The sequence below is a fragment of the Chiloscyllium plagiosum genome, unplaced genomic scaffold (genome assembly GCF_037043375.1).
Source record: "Chiloscyllium plagiosum isolate Xiang-an unplaced genomic scaffold, Cpla_swu_hap1 HiC_scaffold_9, whole genome shotgun sequence".
NCBI lineage: Eukaryota > Metazoa > Chordata > Chondrichthyes > Orectolobiformes > Hemiscylliidae > Chiloscyllium > Chiloscyllium plagiosum.
In genome coordinates this window covers 38,089,557-38,112,253 of record NW_028270147.1, presented here as the reverse complement: position 1 = coordinate 38,112,253, position 22,697 = coordinate 38,089,557, and the positions used below count along the sequence as shown (strand labels likewise).

General features: G+C 41.7%; 1 protein-coding gene and 1 long non-coding RNA gene across 3 annotated transcripts in view; one reads left to right on the top strand and one right to left on the bottom strand.

Annotated features, from left to right (window-relative positions):
- Positions 1–22,697, top strand: part of slc6a9 (solute carrier family 6 member 9) — a 244,093-nt gene that overhangs the window by 59,542 nt on the left and 161,854 nt on the right. The gene's annotated exons all lie outside the window — the stretch shown is intronic.
- LOC148149121 (uncharacterized) lies at positions 81–20,047 on the bottom strand. Its single transcript, XR_015758137.1, has 3 exons — positions 19,984–20,047; positions 324–440; positions 81–215 (listed from the first exon to the last, which is right to left on the bottom strand). It is a non-coding gene; the product is annotated as an uncharacterized LOC148149121 (long non-coding RNA).

Sequence of the window (22,697 nt, the reverse complement as noted above, 5' to 3'; positions counted from 1 at the left end):
GAACTATTGTAGTAAGGTGCTCACCAGTGTGTTTTCTCACACTTTCTAAGCCTGTCATTCACACTGAGATGTCAGTATCTGACTTGGTTGGGGAGCAGGAAGCAGCCTTGCAATACTTCCTCGGAGGCCTGGGTACTGTAGTCTTTTAGAGGTCAAGGAGGTGGCTTATAATGAAGCAGGCTACTCTGCTTAGGTTGTTGACATCCCACTGGTACCTGCATGTCAGAGAGAGAGAAGGTGTACTGAGCAATGGTTAGAAGTGGTTTGCAATAAATGACAATGGTGTAAGTTATTGTGAGAGTTGCAGTGGAGTAGAGTGATACTTGGTTGGTGGCTCTGGTTTTTCTTGAGGGATCGGATCTTCTCCTTCTGTAGGACTTGATGCCAGACACTTTATCACCCATTCAGACTCCTTCTGCCCTATTGTGGGCTGTCTTCTCCTGGAAAGAGAGAAACAAAGGGAATGAGTGAGATGAAAGTGGGTGGCATAGGCTGGTAGTGCTGGTGCACAGCCTTGAAATGTGGTGTAGTTGGTGGGTGAGTAGGCAGTGCAGGGATCATGCAGAATTAGTGGCCTGAAATGTTAGAGGGTGCTGTTGGGGAGTGTGAGGGAAGGTGACATAGGCAGTGGCGAGAGTGGCAGAACATGAGCTTTGGTAGGTGATTGTCCCTGATACTGAAACTGTGAATATGAAATAGCAGAGAGAAGAGTGTGGCATTTACAATGGTGGGCAGTGAAGTCCTTGTGCCACTGCTAGCTATCCCTCCAGACCTTCTAAACCACACTAGTCTGGATGGCTGCCTCAAACCAAGCTGCCAGGGTCTGGTGTTGCTTGCTTCTCTGTGGTCCTCTGAGGATAGGCCTCCATCCTGTGGACCACTCCCTCCATGTTCCTGACCAAGAATCATGTTGCAAACCTCTCCTTCACCATCTCCAGAATGAGGACTTTTTAAAATATGGTGTGGGACTCAAGGATGCTAATCTTTTGAGAGATATCGGTTCAGTGGCAAGTTGCTTCAAAAAGAGTGTCGAGAGAGTGGTGCTGGAAAAGCACAGCAGGTCAGGCAGCATCCGAGGAGCAGAAGAGTTAATGTTTCGGGCATAAGCCCTCCCTTGCGCCTCGAATGCTGCCTGACCTGCTGTGCTTTTCCAGCATTACACTCTCGACTCTGATCTCCAGGATCTGCAGTCCTCACTTTCTCCTGCTTGAAGAATGGCGTGTGTTAAGATGGCAGTAGAATTGGATGTGAAAGATGCTATGGGGTGAGGTAGATTATTGATGAAGTGAAATTGGAAAGACATGGCAAGTAATCTCCCTAGATCTCATGGCAAAAAAAACTTCCAAAAAAATTCAATGCAACTGGCGATTAGATTAGATTCCATACAGTGTGGAAACAGGGCATTTGGCCTGACAAATCCACACCAACCCTTCGAAGAGTAACCCACCCAGATCCATTCCACTACATTTACTCCTTACTAAAACACCTAATATATGGGCAATTTAACATGGACAATTCACCTGACCTGCTCATCTTTAGAATGTCCAAAAAGTGGCCCAAAAAGTGTGAGAATCAGCTGTATATCTTACTTGTATCCCTTTATCCAAAACTGTTCATTTACATCCTCAAAGAGAACCAGTTTATATGTCAAACATGACTTCACTTCTGTAAATCCGGGTCAACTCTGCTTGATTATATCATGACATACTCTGCTATGACTTCTTTAATCATTGATTCCAGCATTTTCCAATTATTGTTATTAGGCTTAATTAGCTTAAAGTTTCCTGCTTTCTGTCTTCATCCCTCCTTTAATACAATTGACTTCCAATACACTGTGACCATTTCAGAATCTACATAAAATTGGAAGACTGCAAACAATGTATCTCCCACCTCAGTTTCTATTTTAATATCCAACAATGTTGGACACAAGTTCCAGGGACCTTTCTTTAGGTATAATGATTGTTTTAATTTCTTCCTCCCTGTTGCCCTCTGATTTTCTACTACTATTGGGATACTTTTAGTTTCTGTGTAGTGTGAGAGAAAACATAAGATAGTTGTTCACTATCTCCTTCATTTTATTGCCATTATTAATTTCCCAGCCTCATCACTTAAAAGCCAATGTTGGCTACTGATTTTATTTTTTAATGCCTTGCTCACCTCCCCATAATGTATTTTCTTTATCTATCATTCTTTTATTCATCTATAAATTTCATAATCTTTTGCCTACCACTAATTTTTAATCCTGTGCCTTTCTTTCAATTTGAAACCATTTCTGATAACCAACTTTCTTGCTTAGCCATGGATGGCATAACCTTCTTGTAGAGTATTTTTTGTATTTGAAATGTAACTTTGTTAAAAGTGTATTTTTTTAGCACTTTCTGTTAACAGTAGTAATTTATATTAGGTGGACAAAGAACAGGAGGGGGACATCACAGTTTTTAACATAAATACTTGCTATTAACAAGTTGGACAAATAATATGGAGTATTTTATGTTATGAAGCTTCAAGTAATTTTATTTTGCCTTCAATGTCACAATTTCTTACTTAAGTAAATTTTATGAGCTAATACCCTTGAATGATAGTCCTGACAGGAAGCTCTATTGTCGCTCTTTCATTGAATGGATATCTGAAAAATTACCTGTCCTCTGTTCAACAGAAAGATACCATACTAAAGTGAAACCTAGGGACCATAGCTATTCTGATATTCAGAATGCACCGAATTCATTGAGTTTTCATCAGTTTTTGTAGGGCTACGAGGGCTAGTTCTTTTCCCATAGCAACCATACCCACAAGCAAATAACCTAAAATTAACTGTACTGATGCAGAAGACATGATTGACCTTCACTGTTGCCTGCCTCATATTGCAGTTGAACCTAATGGGTTCACCAGATCATTTTGGAGAGCACATCCAATCACAGTCAACCACATTCACTTGCTTCAGGGGTAAGTGGGGTGTATTCCTACTTTCTTTGTGCAATATGTTGACCTCTCCAATCCAATTACATGGAATCGCTGACCTCTCAGTTGAGTAATTCTTCGAATACTCTACAAACAATCATTATATTTTGACCTCTCATAGCAGTGAAAGGCAGTGGTTTCTCAAAAGCTCAGTTATATAATCATGTTAGCAACTTTGAAACTTGCACACCAGCTACTATTGACAATATTATCTCATATTTTACTCTATATGAGTGCCTGGAGACGGCAAGCTTTAAAGAGCGGCCTGTTTATAAAAGCTATGTGACAAATGCTTACAGCACTGTACCAGCATTTTATAGCCTCCAGTTTCTGATAAGCAACAAATGTCTGTATTGTAATATACATGACTATTAACAAAGAAAGCAACATCCTCAAAGCACAGCTTCCCAACTTTAATGTCTGTCTTTGGAGGTAATGGTGAGCCAGCTGCAGATATTTTACATACCCCCATCCCTTGAAAATGAAGCTTGACTTCAGAATGGTCTGCAGGTTTGTCAGGAGATTCAACACATTTGATAGTTGAGTAAGATAAACAAATGATATGTTTGTTAGTTGGAAGTGATTTTCATTTTTTCCACAGTAAAGCTTCTTGTTTAATTTGCAAATGAAGCTTCATGCTGCGAATAGAGAAAGCTTCTTTAATGCCAGCCTGTGAATGGAAAGTGGAGTGTTTTTGTATGTAACATTCTAGGTGGCTGTGCAGCATTCTGCTTTTAATGGTCTTTGACTGGCTGAGCTCAGAGAAAGAGATGCAAAGTCAAGTCCAATCACTGTTATAGCTTTTCAACAATTTGTTTTTGCTTTTTTAAAGGAAAGGCAAGAAGTGGGAATGTTTGTACTCTAATGAACTGTGCAAATAGACCAATGTTTAGGTAGTCAGGTAACACACTTTTACTCAAAGAATCGCTTGAAGCTTTTCAGTAGTAAATCTGAAATCACACGAAACCAACAGGTTTATTTAAAATCATAAGCTTTCGGAGCACTGCTCCTTCGTCAGGTGAAGTGATTTCGCCTGTTGGAGCAGTGCTGCAATAGCTTGTGATTTTTAAATAAACTTGTTGGAATATAATCTGATGGCATGTGACTTCTGACTCAGCCCACCCCAGTCCAACATTAGCATCTCCACATCATGGTGCTTCAGGACTGACTTCTTATTTTAGTCAATTCTAGTGAATGTGAATTCAATATTTCAGAGTCTCTACCGGTAATTAAAAGCAAGGCACTTTACATGTTTTGCAGTTTTGCAGTTTATAAATTACGGCTAACAACTTGCTTTCCTATAACAGTCTGCATATGTGGAAAGGCATCTGAGACTCTTTAATGTATAGGAGGGGGAGCATATGGCTGTTTAACAGAAGGGCCATAAAGTGAAGAAGACACAATGGTAGGCTGAAGAGGGTTTTTGAGGATGTGCTTTGTGATGTAAAGGGAAATAATGAGCTAGAAGGACTGAGTTGCATTTGAAATGCGGTTCAATATTTTACAGGGCACAATGTACTCCACCCAGAATAAAAAGTTGGTCAGGAAGCCCACCCACTGGAAAGACAGCTGCCCTCAGCTATTTTGCATTTAGCGGGTGTTAATTGGATCAAGACAGGACTTTCGCCCCCATTTGGGGAAGAAGTCCTGTTTTATAAAGCTGCTGACCAATCTGATTGTCTGATAGCTCTGTTATCCCACCAGAGGCAGGTTTAAGTGGGACTATAACCAGACGCTGGGACTATAACCAGAAGCTGAAGGTCATGGAAGGTGGAAGCTTTGTTTTATTCAGTCGTGGGACATGGCTGTCACTTTTGAAGTCAACATTTATTACCCATCCCTAATTGCCTAGAAGGCTGCTTGGTGTCATTCACACTGCCATGGGTTGGAATCACATATGAGCCAGAGCCGCTCATAATAGAAGATTTCCATCCCTAGAGAACAATAGTGAACACAACAATTGACAGTGGTTACTTATTCTCTATTAAGCTAGCTTTTTATTCCTGACTTCATAATTAAAATGAAATTTCACATCTGTCATGGTGCAATTTGAATGCATCTCACCACAATATTAGCTGGGGTTCTGGATTAATTGCCCAGTGTCACTAGGTGATCAATTCAGTTCCTGGACTGAAGATAAATCCAGATCCTGCTCCTCGGATGTTTCCTGAACTGCTGTGCTTTTCCAGCACCACTCTAATCTGGTTTCCAGCATCTGCAGTCATTGTTTTTACCTTGAAGATAAATCCAGGGTATCAGTTGGACCTGGCCAGCAGACTCCAATGAGGTGGGTACTTGAGTGATTGGGGCAAGAGTTAAAGGGGGATTGACTTTGCAGGATGCCTCTAATGGACAGACGGGACACCCAAAACAGATCCCCATGTTACTTTTCTGACAGCAGCTTACCAGTAAGAACTGCTGGGCACCCATTTTGGTGGCATGTGACTTCTGACTTGGTCCACCCCAATCTGTACAGTTGAGATACTGGCAAAGTGTAATGCAGCGGAACAGATTGAAATACCAGATTATTCACTCATATTTGCTTGGGTTGATTTATTTTTTTAACTTTGCCAAATCAGAAGCAGCTAAGTCGACAAGTAGGATTCACTAGACCAGAATCCATGGTGCCATCTCATGTCTCCTTCATTATGATAAAGAGAATAGACATGGCGATTCAAAGGAAAAACAAATTGAAATTGTTTAGACAAAGGGTAGACAATTTTGAAAAGAAGGAAAACTAATGATTGGGGATACTTGATAATAGTGAATGTTGTTGTATAAACTACTGCTGTTCATGGAGATGATTGTAAATGGGCGTTCTTTTGTAGTGCAGTTTGCTTGTGTAGTGCAATTTGCTAAGGTGACTGTCAAAATGTTGGTTTTCAAAACAACTTTCATAGAGCAGTCGTTCATTTAATTTAAAATTTAGTAGATGATTATCTGTAATGTGCCTTGTAGAAGCTATAAAATGTCTCTTTTTGACAAACAGATAAGCCCATTTTGAGCTGTTCCTGGTTTAAGGGATGGTCAATTCATATCAAATACAGAAAGCTGAATGTTACATTTATCTGAATTAAAAGTAACTGTCAGTATTGAAGGGACTTCTATGCTCCTAACCAGGAAAAGTGCCTTAGAAGATAGCTGGAAATGTGTTGCTGGAAAAGCGCAGCAGGTCAGGCAGCATCCAGGGAACAGGAGAATCGACGTTTCGGGCATAAGCCCTTCTTCAGGAAGTCCTGAAGAAGGGCTTACGCCCGAAACGTCAATTCTCCTGTTCCCTGGATGCTGCCTGACCTGCTGCGCTTTTCCAGCAACACATTTCCAGCTCTGATCTCCAGCATCTGCAGACCTCACTTTCTCCTGCCTTAGAAGATAATAAGTGTTAGTTCTTGAGGATTCAACAGCTGCAGAAAATTCATAAAAAACATAGAATGGCTTCAGAATAGAAGAAAGCACTTAGCTCTTCATGTGTATATCAACTCGCTGCAAAAGTGACTCATCAAGTCCTGTTCTCCATCATTTCCCCATGACCCACTAAACTTCACCGTAAAGCCAAGTGTTGTAGAAGCTTTGAAAAGAATAAATAATAAATCAATTGAACAGCCATGTAAGTCCTGACATCTCTATAGGAACTTGCCACTGCTCAACGCCAATTTCATGTGCCCAGTTGCAGCAGATTGCACCTGGGGCACAAAATGTGTGTTGTATTTTATGGACCCAGCTCTTTAACAAAGTACTATGCAGGAAAAGAAACAAGCACAATAGAGTTAATGAATGAGTTGCCCAATAATGCACAACCCCCTTTACAGAGATCACAATTTTGTACTGGAAGGAAACTGGGCATTGATGTGCGTGTCAGTGCTGTGATGTTAGCTGTAGAATTTATCTATTATTTATTGCCAATTTAGGTTTCTGGATTTTGGGTTAGTAACCGGTGGGTTTTCTGTGTGCTTGAAGTCAAAATTTAACTTGTACATATTTCTGTCGTCATATTGATTTCTTTTAAAACATTTTTTGAAGCCTGACTTTACAGTGAATGGGCTTGTGTGCACCACTAATGGACTTTTGTTTACTTTAGATTGTTTAAGACAGCCTAAGAATAAAGGGTAAGCCATTCAGAACTGAGATGAGGAAGAATTTCTTCACTCAAGAGAATTGTGAACCTGTCGAATTCTCTCCCACAGAAGGCTGTTGGGGACAGTTCATTAGATATGTTCAAGAGGGAACTGGACATGGCCCTTGCGACTAAAGGAATCAAGGGATATGAACAGATGATGGGAATGGGATACTGAGATTGTATGATTAGTGATGGTCATATTGAATGGTGATGCAGGCTCAAAGGGCCAAATGGCACTTAATTTCTATGTTCCTATGTTTTGCAATCCAAAAGGTAAATAATGAAGCTGCAGGGCTTTCTAGAGACTTCTGGAATCTTTCTTAAGCTTAAGGAACCTCATAATGTAGAACGGGAGACATTTGGTTTCAGTTTTTACTTTGATTGGAGCAGTCCTGTGAAGTGCTTAGAATAGGAGGGTTATATAGCCCCATGGTCTTGAGAAGGGAAGAAAATATAGTGAACCAAGCAACTTTTCAGTGAAAAGTTAATATTAGTCTGAGACCAGAAGTGTTGGGACAAAACCATGAAAAGATTACTTTAAGCTACGTACTTTGAATCTCAGGTGTATGATAGATCCAGGAGAAAGTTATCTGCAGTTCCAGTCTAAAAGTTGAATTGTTGAAAAGATATAAATGATTTAAACAAATCAAAGTGTTAGATGCAAGAACTCTGTTGTGAGTATTGCAGGAGTAATGTTTTTGGTTACTTTACCAGTTTCTATTTTAACTTAATTTTGGTTAAACTTCAATTTTACCTTTGAGGCAAAATCTGCAGCATTTTGTGTTTTTGTTTTAATCAGACACTACTTTGCTAAAGCCAAAACAGAACAAAAATGAGTTATCAAGCCATGGTTTCAGTCTGAGATCTGACTTATCTAGTACAGTAGTCCCTCCCGTACCCACAGGGGATACATTCCAGGACCTACCGTGGATACCCGAAAACGTGAATAGGAGTGAACTCATTCAGTTAAATGGGAAACATACCTTCCTGGCAGTTTCCAGGTCCCTGGTTTCAGAATGTTCCCTATAATATGTTCACCACGGGAAACGATTCCGCAGATGCGGGGGTCGCCCTGTATTAATATCAACTGGGAGCATAACAATCTACTCGCCTGTTGGCCAACTTCACAATGTAATTGCTGGGATTTTCTGTACACAATAAGGAGAATAGAACCAGCCTGAATTAATAGAGATGAAATGCTGCTTAGGATACTTACAGCAAACACTTTAAGAGCACTGGCTGAAGAGTGAATTTTATTTCAAAAAGAAAATCCTACCAAGTTATGAAACTTGAACTTTTGTAGGAATGTTTTATGCTTCACTGATACGCCAGATGCTTAATGGCATGTAACATACCCCTTGAGTCCGGACACCAAAATATAGTGGGCATTTTTGTTGCTATACTTCAAAACACCAAAGAGCTCCTTCAGTTATATGACAGCTTCCTCTTAAATTGAGAAGTTGGAATGTTTTTGCACTTTACAGTATTGTCTGGTCTGGCGAGAAGCTCCCAAAGCCAGTGTTGCTGTTGAGCTGAGTGCCAGAGCTTGTATAAGAGTAGACTAATTCTGATAACTCTCCACCACCACGCATTGGTGAAGGTCCAGCCTGCATATTTCTACTCCATCCAATCCTGTGACTCAGAGCAGAAACATGCTGCCTTAATCCTTTTTTAAAAAAACTTTCAGAGGTGAGCACAAAATGTGAGTTATTCAGGGTATTTCACATGTCTCTTGACAGAATGTCACCCAATTTGCATTAAAACTTCCAGTTTTCTGTCGGTTATTGTTATTTCCTTGTGACCTCATGATTTTACAGTGAAGTGCAATTCCACTGACTCTTCCAAATTGTATTCTTCCATAAACTTTTACAACGTTTTTCAATGTTGATTTAAATGCAGTGATCAGACATTTGTATGACTGTTATTTCTGAGGGCAGTCTGATTGTTACCAGTATTGTGGTTAGCTATCAGAGCAATTCAGTGAGTTGCTATTATACAAGGAATCAAAAAACCTGCCACCCCTGCTTTCCTCTCTGTGACTGTCCCCTTCATGATCATGAATACCTGGGATCTGGGGAAGGGGCAGTTGATGGTGGGAGGCCAAATGATGACATCTTCCAGAATATGTCCAGTTAGAGTTGGACATTCAATAGATGTTCTAAAGGTGCCATCAGTAATGAAGTCTCAGCAGAAAAAGAATAGTGACAATTCCCTGACAGTACAAAGTGATGAGCTGGTTGCTTAAAGGAAGGAGGAGAAAGTTCCACACAGATTTTCTCCCTTCCAGCCCCGCTAAACAGGGACATTGAAGAATTTGGAAGAAGTTGTCAAAACATCAGGACAGTTGGTGAAAAACTGTCACGGCAACACCAGGACATCTGGTCAACCTCCCTTCAGACCCTCACCCCCCTCCCCCACTTCTTCAGTCCTCCTTTCACCCACAGTATCGTTTTCCTGCCTGTGTGTGGCTGATCTCTTATTTCTTGGAACTTATCTCAAAGCAGCTGTTGACATGACATCACGAGCAAAGATATTCAGTTCCAAGGATACTATCTTAATAATCATATCAGAAGACATCAATGTAGTTAGATAGCACAAGATCAAATGTCACATGATCAGTTACCATGTGATCCACTGTCACGTGTTTACATGTCACATGATCAAGGCTTGCGAGAATACCCCCCAAGAACCCCGCAATAATATCTTTATTTTGTAAGAGTTTTGTTGGGCAAGTCTAAACTCTCAAAGGAGCCAAACTCAGAACATCTGATAGATTGCATGAGTGCTATTTAAATATTGCTGCAAAATGACAGTGGATTTATAATTAAGAGCATTGATACGTGAAAAGACCTCCAAGGATCAGAATCAGATTCCACCATTATATTATCACCTTTCATTTATGTGAAAATTGACAGCATAACTGGAACTGGTCTTCTGTGCTTGGATCAAGTTTAGAATCAACCCTGCTTTTTTCATTCTGTAGAGGAAGCTGGATTCTGAGTGAGTGATTAAAGTCGATTAGAGACTGTGCTTCTTGAGCAAACAATGGTTTCATGTTTGCTATCTGTTGGATTCAACAACCATTAGAAACAGGGCAGTTAATTTCAAAACCTGACATTAACTGTTTCTAATCAGCAAAAAAAGTTGCATTATTTCCTTCCACAGGTCAAGGTAAAGTTGCCTACCAATAGCCAATTGGTTCTTGCTGCATGGCTCCTTGCAGGAAACTTTTTGTGACCTCCTCTTATGCCATGTCATATTGGTAAACTAGAGGATTTGGCCAACATCAAATTTGGCCCCTTCCCAAACTCAGAGTTCTGAAGTGGCACCCGCACAAAGTAGACTAAACAAAACCAGAGGTTTTGTGACAGTGATGGTTTTGACGTATGTGATTGGCCTTGAGCAATAGATTCTTTCTATCACATGCTGCTTTGTACATAATCCTCTTGAACTGACTAACAAAATACCTGCAATATAGTGTGGGGAAGATCTACATCGATCCCAATCAAAGCAATCGCTGCCGACACAAAGTACATGTTGTATGTATTCTTATATGGAATATGCCCATTGTCTGCAAGGTTGACTGTTATTGCCCATCCTTAATTTCCTGTGATCTGATTGGCTCTGGATTATCAGCCAAGTGATAAACTCACTTGCACTGGTGTTTCAACTTTGGGACCTGGAATCAAATTTACTACAGGTGAAAGTGAGGACTGCAAATGCTGGAGATCGGAGTCAAGATTAGAGTGGTGCTGGAAAAGCACAGCAGGTCAGGCAGCATCTGAGGAGCAGGAAAATCGATGTTTCAGGCAAAAGCCCTTCATCAAGAATTAAATTTACTACAACCTAAGAAAGCTTCCTCTCTACATGGACTGTTAATTTTTGTAGGGAGTGTTTTTTCTGATGGCATGGACCTAAAATGCTAAATTGATAACAACACAGAGAGGTCTGGTGTGCAAAATAGGAAAAAAATAGTAAAAGTTGTTCTCCTGAGATTTCTGAGGTACATTTGTCCATCAAAACTTTACATTCCATTTATTGTCTGATGTGTCATTCAATGACACCTTTCCCCTGTATGAGAAAATTGTACATTCAAGTTTCAACAACTTGTTCAATGTTACTCTGGCGGAATGACAGACCCATTTGAATGACAAGTTAAGCTGAGGTCCCGTCTTCCCTTTCTGATGGATAAAAAAGATGAAAGCAGGGAAGATCTTCCTGCATCTTGGATAACCTTTATCCCTCAACCAACATCTAAGTACCTGAAAAATTGATCGTTATTCCATTTCTATTTGTGGTATTTAGCTGTCAGCAAATTGGCTGCTGTGCCGTCTTAATTATTGCTATATGTTAAAAAAACACTTAATTAGATGTCAGGTGGACTTGGATGATCGGTGGTAATGAAATGCTGTATATAAATGCAAGGTTTTATTATTTTACGTGCCTTGGGAGTACTTGACACTGTCATTAGGTGCTTCAGGTAGAACAGTGTTTCATTTCCTCACGTAAACATCACTTGCCATTCGATTGAATTGAACCCCTTGTTAAAAGTTGGAAAAATAGTGAGTACTACCCAAAAGTATGATCATTACTGTCAAGATCTAGGCACTATTTCCTATAACAATTTTTATTTTCAATACCTCTTATGTTGACATTGTTAAAAAATGTAGGCTTGTGATGTTGAGTAGGCTTTACCAATTGAATCCTGTATATTCCAAAGAAAGTGATCTCTGTGATATTCCCACATTCATTTTCTTTGCATCTGTTGTCAATCTTTATTTTATTTGATCATGAAATATGTGTTAGGCCAGCATTCATTTCCCATTCCTGGTTCCCCTGGGAAGGCTGCATTAAGCTGCCTTTTTGAACCACTGTAATCCATTTGGTGTAGGTGGACCTATAAAGCTGTAAAGGATGGAGTTCTGGGATATTGATCCAGCAACATTGAGGGAATGGCAGTATATTTTCAAGTCAGCAAGGTGGGAGGTTTGGAAGGGAAATTGCTGTTGGTGGTGTTTCCATGTACTCGACCTTCTAGATGGAAGTTGTTGTGTGTTTGCAAGATGCTGTGTAAAGAAGCCTTTGTGACTTCTTGCAGTGCATCTTGTAGTGCCAGTCAAATGGGATGCTTTGTCCTGAACGGTGTCAAGTTTGAGTGTTGTTGAAGCTACACTTATTCAAAAAAGTTAGGAGTATTTCATCACACACCTGACTTTTGCCTTTTAGATTGTGGACAAGCTTTGGAGAGTCAGGAGGTGAGTTACTTGTAGCAGAATTCTTAACCTCTAACCTGCTCTTAAAGCCATTGAGTCATACAGCATAGAAACAGCTCCTTTGGCCAACTATGTCTATGTTGACGAACAAACACGAAACCGTATTAATCCCATTTACTTGCACTTGGTCCATACCGTACAATGCCCTGGCATTTTAATTGCTCTTCCAGATGCTTCTTAAATACTGGAAGGATACCTGCCTCCACACTTTCTCAGGCAGTACATTCCATATTTTTGGTAAAAACAATGACTGCAGATGCTGGAAACCAGATTCTGGATTAGTGGTGCTGGAAGAGCACAGCAGTTCAGGCAGCATCGAAGGAGCAGTAAAATCGACGTTTCGGGCAAAAGCCCTTCATCAGGAATAAAGGCAGAGAGCCTGAAGGGTGGAGAGATAAGCTAGGGGAGGGTGGGGGTGGGGAGAAAGTAGCATAGAGTACAATAGGTGAGTGGGGGAGGGGATGAAGGTGATAGGTCAGGGAGGAGGGTGGAGTGGATAGGTGGAAAAGAAGATAGGCAGGGAGGACAAGTCATGGGGGACAGTGGTGAGCTGGAAGTTTGGAACTAGGGTGAGGTGAGGGAAGGGGAAATGAGGAAACTGTTGAAGTCCACATTGATGCCCTGGGGTTAAAGTGTTCTGAGGCGGAAGAAGAGGCGTTCTTCCTCCAGGCATCTGGTGGTGAGGGAGCGGTGGTGAAGGAGGCCCAGGACCTCTATGTCCTCGGCAGAGTGGGAGGGGGAGTTGAAATGTTGGGCCACAGGATGCTGTGGTTGATTGGTGCGGGTGTCCCGGAGATGTTTCCTAAAGCACTCTGCTAGGAGGCGTCCAGTCTCCCCAATGTAGAGGAGACCGCATCAGGAGCAACGGATACAATAAGTGATATTAGTGGATGTGCAGGTAAAACTTTGATGGATGTGGAAGGCTCCTTTAGGGCTTTGGATGGAGGTGAGGGAGGAGGTGTGGGCGCAGATTTTGCAATTCCTGCGGTGGCAGGGGAAGGTACCAGGATGGGAGGGTGGGTTGTAGGGGCGTGTGGACCTGACCAGGTAGTCACAGAGGGAATGGTCTTTGCGGAAGGCAGAAAGGGGTGGGGAGGGAAATATATCCCTGGTGGTGGGGTCTTTTTGGAGGTGGCGGAAATGTCGTTGGATGATTTGGTTAATGCGAAGGTTGGTAGGGTGGAAGGTGAGCACCAGGGACGTTCTGTCCTTGTTATGGTTGGAGGGGTGGGGTCTGAGGGCAGAGGTGCAGGATGTGGACGAGATGCATTGGAGGGCATCTTTAACAATGTGGGAAGGGAAATTGTGGTCTCTAAAGAAGGAGGCCATCTGGTGTGTTCTGTGATGGAACTGGTCCTCCTGGGAGTAGATGCGGCGGAGGCGGAGGAATTGGGAATACGGGATGGCTTTTTTGCAAGAGGTAGGGTGGGAAGAGGTGTAATCCAGGTAGCTGTGGGAGTCGGTGGGTTTGTAAAAAATGTCAGTGTCAAGTCGGTCGTCACTAATGGAGATGGAGAGGTCCAGGAAGGGGAGGGAGGTGTCAGAGATGGTCCCCCAGGTAAATTTAAGGTCAGGGTGGAATGTTTTGGTGAAGTGGATGAATTGCTCAACCTCCTCGTGGGAGCACCAGGTGGCGCCAATGCAGTCATCAATGTAACGGAGGAAGAGGTGGGGAGTGGTGCCGGTGTAATTACGGAAGATCAACTGCTCTACGTAGCCAACAAAGAGACAGGCATACCTGGGGCCCATACGTGTGTCCATGGCTACTCCTTTGGTCTGGAGGAAGTGGGAGAATTCGAAGGAGAAATTGTTAAGGGTGAGGACCAGTTCGGCCAAACCAATGAGAGTGTCGGTGGAAGGGTACTGTTGGGGACGTCGGGAGAGGAAAAAACGGAGGGCTTGGAGGCCCTGGTCATGGTGGATGGAGGTGTAGAGGGATTGGATATCCAAGGTGGGGAAACGGAAGTCTTGGAGGAGGTGGAGGGCGTGTCGAATGTATGTGGGGAGTTCCTGGACTAGGGGGGATAGGACAGTGTCGAGGTAGGTAGAGATGAGTTCAGTGGGGCAGGAGCATGCTGAGACAATGGGTCGGCCAGGTGGTCAAGCTTGTGGATCTTGGGAAGGAGGTAGAACCGGGCAGTGCAGGGTTCCCGGACTATGAGGTTGGAAGCTGTGGGTGGGAGATCTCCTCATTCCATATTTTTGCCATCCTCTGGGATGAATGTTTTCTCAGATCTCCTCTAACCCACTTGCTCCTCTGGTCTTTTACACAACTGCCTTGGGAAAAAGATTCTCACTATCTACTCTGTCTATACCTCCCATAATAATTTTGTACACCTCATCAGATTCCCCCTCAACCTCTTCTGCTCCAAGGAAAACAAACCCAGCCTATACAGACTTCTTTATTCTGGTGAATCTCCTCTGCACCCTCTCCAGTGCAATCACATCCTTCTGATAGTGTGGGAACCAGAACTGCACAGTACTCCATCTGTGGCCTAACCAATGATTTGTCAAGTTGAAAATGGATGTCTGTGCTCCTTTATTCCATACCTCAGCTTACGAAAGCAAGCATCCCACATACCTTCTTCACCATCCTGTCTACCAATGTTCATACCTTCAGGGATTAATGGATTTAACAAATCAAAGTCTGCTAACCAACCAATCAATCAGCATCCTTTCTCTCATGCAGTATAAAACATTTTTCCCTTTGAAAATTTTGTATTCCTTGCATCTATCCTGATGAATGTGAAATGAAAAGCTTTGATAGCATGTCGGAGGAGTTGTAGACAGTGAGGAAGGATGTGGCAGGTTACAGCGGGATATAGATAAGCTGCAGAACTGGGCAGAAAGGTGGCAAATGGAGTTCAATGTAGCTAAGTGTGAGGTGATTCACTTTGGTAAGAGTAATAAAAAGATGGGGTACTGGGCTAATGGTCGGATACTTGGTAGTGTGGATGAGCAGAGGGATCTTGGTGTCCATGTACACAGATCTTTGAAAGTTGCCACCCAGGTAAATAGTGCGGTGAAGAAGGCATATGGCGTACTGGCTTTTATTGGTAGAGGAATTGAGTTCCAGAGTACTGAGGTCATGTTGCACTTGTATAAGACTCTGGTGCGGCCGCATCTGGAGTATTGTGTGCAGTTTTGGTCGCCATACTATAGGAAGGATGTGGAGGCACTGGAACAGGTGCAGAGGAGGTTTACCAGGATGTTGCCTGGTATGGTAGGAAGATCGTATGAGGAAAGGCTGAGGCACTTGGGGTTGTTTTCATTGGAGAAAAGAAGGTTTAGGGGTGACTTGATAGAGGTGTACAAGATGATTAGGGGTTTAGATAGGGTCGACAGTGAGAATCTTTTTCCACGTATGGAGTCAGCTATTACAAGGGGGCATAGCTTTAAATTAAGGGGGGGTAGGTATAGGACAGATGTTAGGGGTAGGTTCTTTACTCAGCGAGTCGTGAGTTCATGGAATGCCCTGCCAGTAGCAGTGGTGGACTCTCCCTCATTATGGGCATTTAAGCGGGCATTGGATAGGCATATGGAGGATAGTGGGCTAGTGTAGGTTAGGTGGGCTTGGATCGGTGCAACATCGAGGGCCGAAGGGCCTGTACTGCGCTGTATTCTTCTATGTTCTATGTTCTATGTCTGTTTTACCAGCAGCAGTCAATTCTTTGTTTCTTTGAAATGCCTGCACAATTTTCACTGCATCCTAACCTCCATCCTGAATCTATGTAATTTTCACTAACTCTAGAACTTTATCTCCAAAACTCCATTATGCTGATTTATCATTATAGTCTAGATTACTCAAGTGTGACAAGCTTCATTCTGCAGTTGTCCTTTGTAAGTCCTTGGGTGTACAGAACCAAGGTCTTTCATAAAGTATTTGATCATTATAGCTAACCACTCTTTGTTTTGGTTCCCATTAAGACATTCATCCAACTCAGTTAATTAATATGGCTTCATATGGGCGGCTTGGTGGCTCAGTGGTTGGCATTGCTGCCTTACAGCCCCAGGGACTGGGTTCAATTCCTGCCTCAGGCAACTGACTGTGTGGAGTTTGCACATTCTCCCCGTGTCTGCGGTGTGTTTCTTCCGGGTGCTCCGGTTTCCTCCCACAGTCCAAAGATGTGCAGATTAGGTGAATTGGCCATGCTAAATTGCCCGTAGTACTGGGTAAATGTAGGGCACTGGGTGGGTTGCTCTTCGGCGGGTCGGTGTGGACTTGTTGGGCCGAAGGGCCTGTTTCCACACTGTCAGTAATCTAAAAAATATTTTAATCTCATCTAAGTACATATAAACATAAATTTTAACAGGAAACTTGTGTGATGAGCCTTACTTGCTCTGTGTGATTATTTTTTCTAAAAAAATGTATATAACTTTGAGATGTGTACTGTTGCTAGTTATTCAACTTATAATTCAGTTACACAGGGACGTGCATATCTCAATTACCATCATAAAAATGTCTTAGGCATATGTTTGCTATCCTGGTTTATTCATGACTGAGACATATACCTCTACTCCAATAGATATACTTATTGAGGAGACTTTTTCCATAATAATATAAAAAATCATGAAATATCAGCAGGAGTAAGCTCTTGAGCCTCTTGAACCTAACCTGCCATTCTCGGCCTTGCCTGCTCTGATTGTCGTCTTGACTTTACTTTCCTGCCTATATCCATAATCCTCAACTTTCAGAGTCAGTCAAAATATGTTTAAGTCAGATTAACTACTGTATATTCTTTGACTCAGCTTCTACTGTTGTTTGAGCAAAAATTCCAAACACTATCAATCCTCTGAAGTGAAGAAATTCCTCCTCATCTGGCTGTTCATTGAAGCAAAATTGGTTACAACAATGAGAAGACCATTGGTCCAACCATCTCACTAGTCTACAGCATTTCCTTGAGACATTTGTAGTAACATAGAATCCCATTTTTTGAAAAGATTCCTTCTTATTCCTTTTCCTTAAACCCATTAGGGTTTCTGATTTCACTAGGTTTGTCAGCAAATGATCTATGTGTGCCTTATGCTTTGCCTTAAGTTTTGTTTTTCACTATTTTTCCCAAGCCACCCACTGTCAAATGACCAGTACTACCATTGTGGCTAGGATGAAGTATGAAGGCAGTGTGTGATGTTAGAAGGCAGCTGACTAGATTTGAATATTACTAATGTCAGAATGGCTTGAGTATTTTGCATACTTGCTTAATGATTATCAAAGATAATTATGTACACATCCAAGAATGTTTTTCCGGCTTAATACATGTGAGAAAACAATTGCAAAATGCTTGTGCAAGAAACATAGGAATGTTGTAATTAATGCACAAAAAGGTGTCCTTTTCATTCAGGTAGTTCTACAATCTTCCACAGATTTCTATATTCTACATTACTGATTTTAATTAATTTTGTCATTCTCTTTTTCTGCTATTCTACACCCCTACCCCCCTCACCCAGGAATCCAGAAATCCAGACTCTTCAGTGAATCTTCTGTATTTTATTCCCTCACTGTTCTAGTATCATTGTACTGCCATTGAGCCAAAGATAACTTTATTGTTGGGAGGTCATGTTGCGGCTATACAGGACATTGGTTAGGCCACTATTGGAATATTGCGTGCAATTCTGGTCTCCTTCCTATCGGAAAGATGTTGTGAAACTTGAAAAGGTTCAGAAAAGAATTTCAAGGATGTTGCCAGGGTTGGAAGATTTGAGCTACAGGGAGAGGCTGAACAGGCTGGGGCTGTTTTCCTTTGTGCGTCGGAGGCTGAGGGGTGACCATATAGAGTTTTACAAAATTATGAGGGGCGTGGATAGGATAAACAGACAAAGTCTTTTCCCTGGGATCAGGGACTAGAGGGCATAGATTTAGGGTGAGAGGGGAAAGATATAAAAGAGACCTAAGGGGCAACTTTTTCATGCAGAGGGTGGTACGTGTATGGAATGAGCTGCCAGAGGATGTGGTGGAGGCTGATACAATTGCAACATTTAAGAGGCATTTGGATGGGTATATGAATAAGAAGGGTTTGGAGGGATATGGGCCGGGTGCTAACAGGTGGGACTAGATTGGGTTGGGATTAGATTGGGTTGGCATGGACGGGTTGGACCGAAGGGTCTGTTTCCATGCTGTACATCTCTATGACTCTATGACTTAATTATCTAGTGTAATTTATAGTGTGCTTTGTTAGTCCCCTTATCTAAAAGTTTCCAATCAAAAGCAACAGCGAAGTCACTCAAAGTTAATTGCATCCACAATTGGAAATTAAACAAATAAATAGTGTAATGTTTTCACTTCTAAGTAAACAAAGTTAATGTCCCTTGACAAGAAGGTTAGCCACCGATCTTATTGCTTTGTACAAATTGTCTTTAGACGCAAAATTAATCTCTTTTCTGTGACAATCATAGTCAGTCAACACTGAAGTAAATATGTGGAAAAGATGACTGAAAGAGCTGGTAGAAGAATGGAATTTCTCATGGAGGCAGTGTCACTTTTGAAACTTCAGGATCCTGCAAAATCTGGAGGTTCTGCTTGGCAATACATTGCACAGCATGAATAACCACAGGTAAGAGGATCACTGGTGCCACTCTCAAATATGAAAACAGTAGAATTAGAGAGCAATTGTGGCATGGCCAGACCACCTGTCTACTGGCAGAGACTTGCTGTGCCATAGATGATCACAATCTTAGTTTAACTCCCATGCAAAGCTGGAGTTTATACCTGTATTTTGTGATAATATTCTAGCCCTATTTGGTAAGCAGCAAAATAAGATCCATCTCTTGTTCTTGGATTCAATACACTTGAAAGTCTTATTATGGAGGAGTAACTTTCATGAGGATATCCTACCCTATGCCAACATGCATGCATTATGTTTGAAAGTTTAGACTAGTGTATAAAGTAGCTGATTTACAGTCATAAATGTTACGACTGCTTAACTGTTTAGTGTTTATGTTACGAAAGCAAGTGATTTGTAGTTAGACTTGAGGATACCGTCAATTTGAAAAGTCTTCAGAAATAAAGCAAGCAACATATCACTTCCATCTATGGAACTCCTTGCCAGTCATAATCTGTATTTTTGATTTTTAAATTTTAAAAAATTAACTGCATATTAGTCTTTCCTTCTCAAACAAAAATGAGAACATATGCTAGCCCTGTGGAGAATATGGAAACTTGCTTACAGTTACTCAAGTGCAAAGTCTCTAAGTATTTATGAACCTACTGTCTTCTAGTTGTAACATAAAATATACAAGAAAAGGATTCAAAACTACAGGTCAGAGAAACTGCTAACTTTGATCATCATTCAGGTTTTTCTCCTACATTTTTTTCTGCCCATTTATCAAAGTGGCTGTCACATTCTTTGAGTATCTGGGTGAGTCAATACAAATTGCAACTGCCAGCAGCTCCAGCACTGAATTCTGTTTCCAGTTAAGTAGATAAAATGAGCAGAGAGAAATAAGCAATCGGAAAGTAGGAGACTGAAGAACTTGTTAGTTCGGACAAAAGCAGATCAAAGGTAACAGAGAAATAAAATGAAGAAGAACTGCAAAGGGAAAGCAATTAACAAGCAAAATATCCAAGATACAACTGATTTTTACAACATTTGCTTCTATCTGAAAACAAGGCATTTTGTTTGTATGAAATCAAAATACCTTAATGGTTTGTTTCCATATATTTCTTGATGTTTCTTTCTCATTGTGTATAGAGGAGAAATCAGGATTACCAACAGAACGTGGAGATTTTTTATGGTGTCTTCCAGAAAAATGTGCATGATCAGGGCAAACTATTCTTAGATGTTGTCATTTTAGGGAATGGAATCCGCAGTGTAAAATCTGATACTAGGGCGGTTTGCCATCTTTCATACATTGATACATTAGGAGGCTTCAGGACTCTGACAAACGTAGTCAAATGCAGGGCATTGAAACCTGGAAGGGAGGAGGTTAGCAACTGCAGCAGAAAGTAGCACATAGCACAGCTACAGCTGAGTTAAAATTGCATTATTTTCTGTAATTCAGAAATTGGAAAGGTAGATAAACATTTTGCGTGAGATGTTTCTCCATTGATGGCACTAATTAATTCTGTATCGCAGAAAGAACTTTTGTTAATATTGTGTCTTCCACAGCCGCTTCAAACATTTCACAGCCAATGAATCATTTTTGAAGTGTAGTAAATACTATAACAAATTATAACATTATTTGTTGTAATTGTAAGCTCATTCTGTCTTAGTAATTTTCTTATATTTTCATATCTTGAGGCCAACTCAAGAACTTGTCAAAAGTCCCAAACCCTATAGATTACTATATAATTCACATATATCATGCCACCTAAGGTCCATTCAAAGCAAAATGAGACAGTAACAGAACAAGTGGTTTTAGTTTCAGAGTTCTTTCAGCAAATAAATAATTGTCACAGTTACAGATCTGCATTTTAGAATGTCAGTGATTTCCTTTATGCTTTTTTGGAGGAGAAGGGAATAAAAGGGGATAGGATGCAAAACTGATTTTAACATTCAAATGTGCTTTACCCATGTAGCCATGTCTATAGAAGGAGATGAGCCTGCCTAGGACTAGCTGTCTAAACAAATCTACCAGCACTACAAGTTGCCCTACATTTTTCATGCTTGACACATTGCATTGTTAAAATAAGAGGGCTGATTTCATAAGACCATAAGAAATAGGAATAGGAGAAAGCTATTCAGTGCTTCGAGCCTGCTCCATCATTCAAGAGGATCATGGCTGATCCAACATTACTTGTGTCCACTTTCCCTGTAACCCTTGATTCCCCTACTGATCACGAATCTGCTTTTTGCCTTAAATACACATGATGACTCTGCCCTCCCAGCTATCTGAAGAAAAGAGGACCAAAAACTCACAACCTTCTGAGAGAAGAAGTTCCTCCTCAACTCAGTCTTAAATTGGTGCTACTTTATTCTGAGAAGATGCCCTCTGGTCCTAGACTGTCCCATGAGGGGGAACGTCTCTCAGCATTTTCCTGTCAGTACAATGGCACTCATGTCAGCGCTGCCACATGGACATACCCATTCAATACTTACCAGCTGGGGGGGATTGGGGGTGACATGGGTGGACAGGCAAACAGAAGGACAAGACAATGTCTGTTACCGAGCGGCGACGGAATTTATTTTCCTATTTAAGGGGACTCATGCGACAGGTACCCCAGACCACCCAAACCTGCTCGCAGTAGGGATAATTGCGTCCTTTACTGTACCATGCCCCAATGAGGGACACATTCGGAGAAGGAGAGTGACCCACTCCATCAGTCAGAAGTTCTGTGATGACTGGCAGGTCCAGACCACTTTGGGGTCATTGCTGGGATATGGAATTTTGGGACCTCTATCTATGGTGGGGGGGGGAGCAGGAGTCGTCAGCGCAAAAAACCGAAATTACCTTGTATGTGGCCTGACTATCCTGGGCAACAGTACCTTGAAAGCTCTGGAAGCAACTAGCACAGAGCTGGCTGAACTCAGACTCTACGCACAGCAGATACATTACACAGTGGATTATCAATTAGCACAGCAAGGGGGAGTTTGTACAATTATTAGTGACAGTTATATTACCCAGGCTGTTGATGCCTCTTATAATATTACAGAAGCCATCAAGAAAATCCAAGACCAGCTAGACAGTTTTCGACAGGGAACCACAATTACAGACAGCTGGCTAAATTGGTTGCTAGGTAAATCTTGGGGACCCTATTTAGCACATAGGTAATTTTCCTCATTGCACTCATGCTGGTATTCTGTGTGGGCCTCCGGTGTTTAAAGCTCTGCTGTAAGGCACTACTGACAAGAACTGTACCAACAGCAAGTGTCACCACAGAAGAGCTCCCAATGAAATTGGCACTCCATGATACCCCTGGGGAGGAGGAGATCTTAGAGATGACCTACCTCTACATTTAAATTGGATGGTTGGCGGGACATCTCCGAAATCGCCTCCTTGACCCCACAAAGACAGGAGTGAAGAGGGAGTTGGCACGGGCAGGGTGACACTAGGCCCTCAGACACACAAGATGGCCGCTAAGCCATCAGTTGGCCAACATGACACACAAGAACGTCGCCGGATCACAATATGAAGAGAAACAGAACAGATTCAGACACTCTCCATATTGTGATCCAGTGGACATCTTGTATGTCAAGGTGGTCAACTGATGGCTCAGTGGCCATCTTGCGTGTCCATGTGCCTAGTGTCACCCTGCCCCATGCCATCTCCCTTTTCACCCTTAAGAATCACTCTTTGTTTTAGTGAGATTACTTCTCATTCTTCTAAACTCCAGTGAATTGACTCCTACCCTATTTAGGCTTTGCTCCTAAAACAATCCCTCCACACCAGGGATCATCCTTGTGATTATCCTT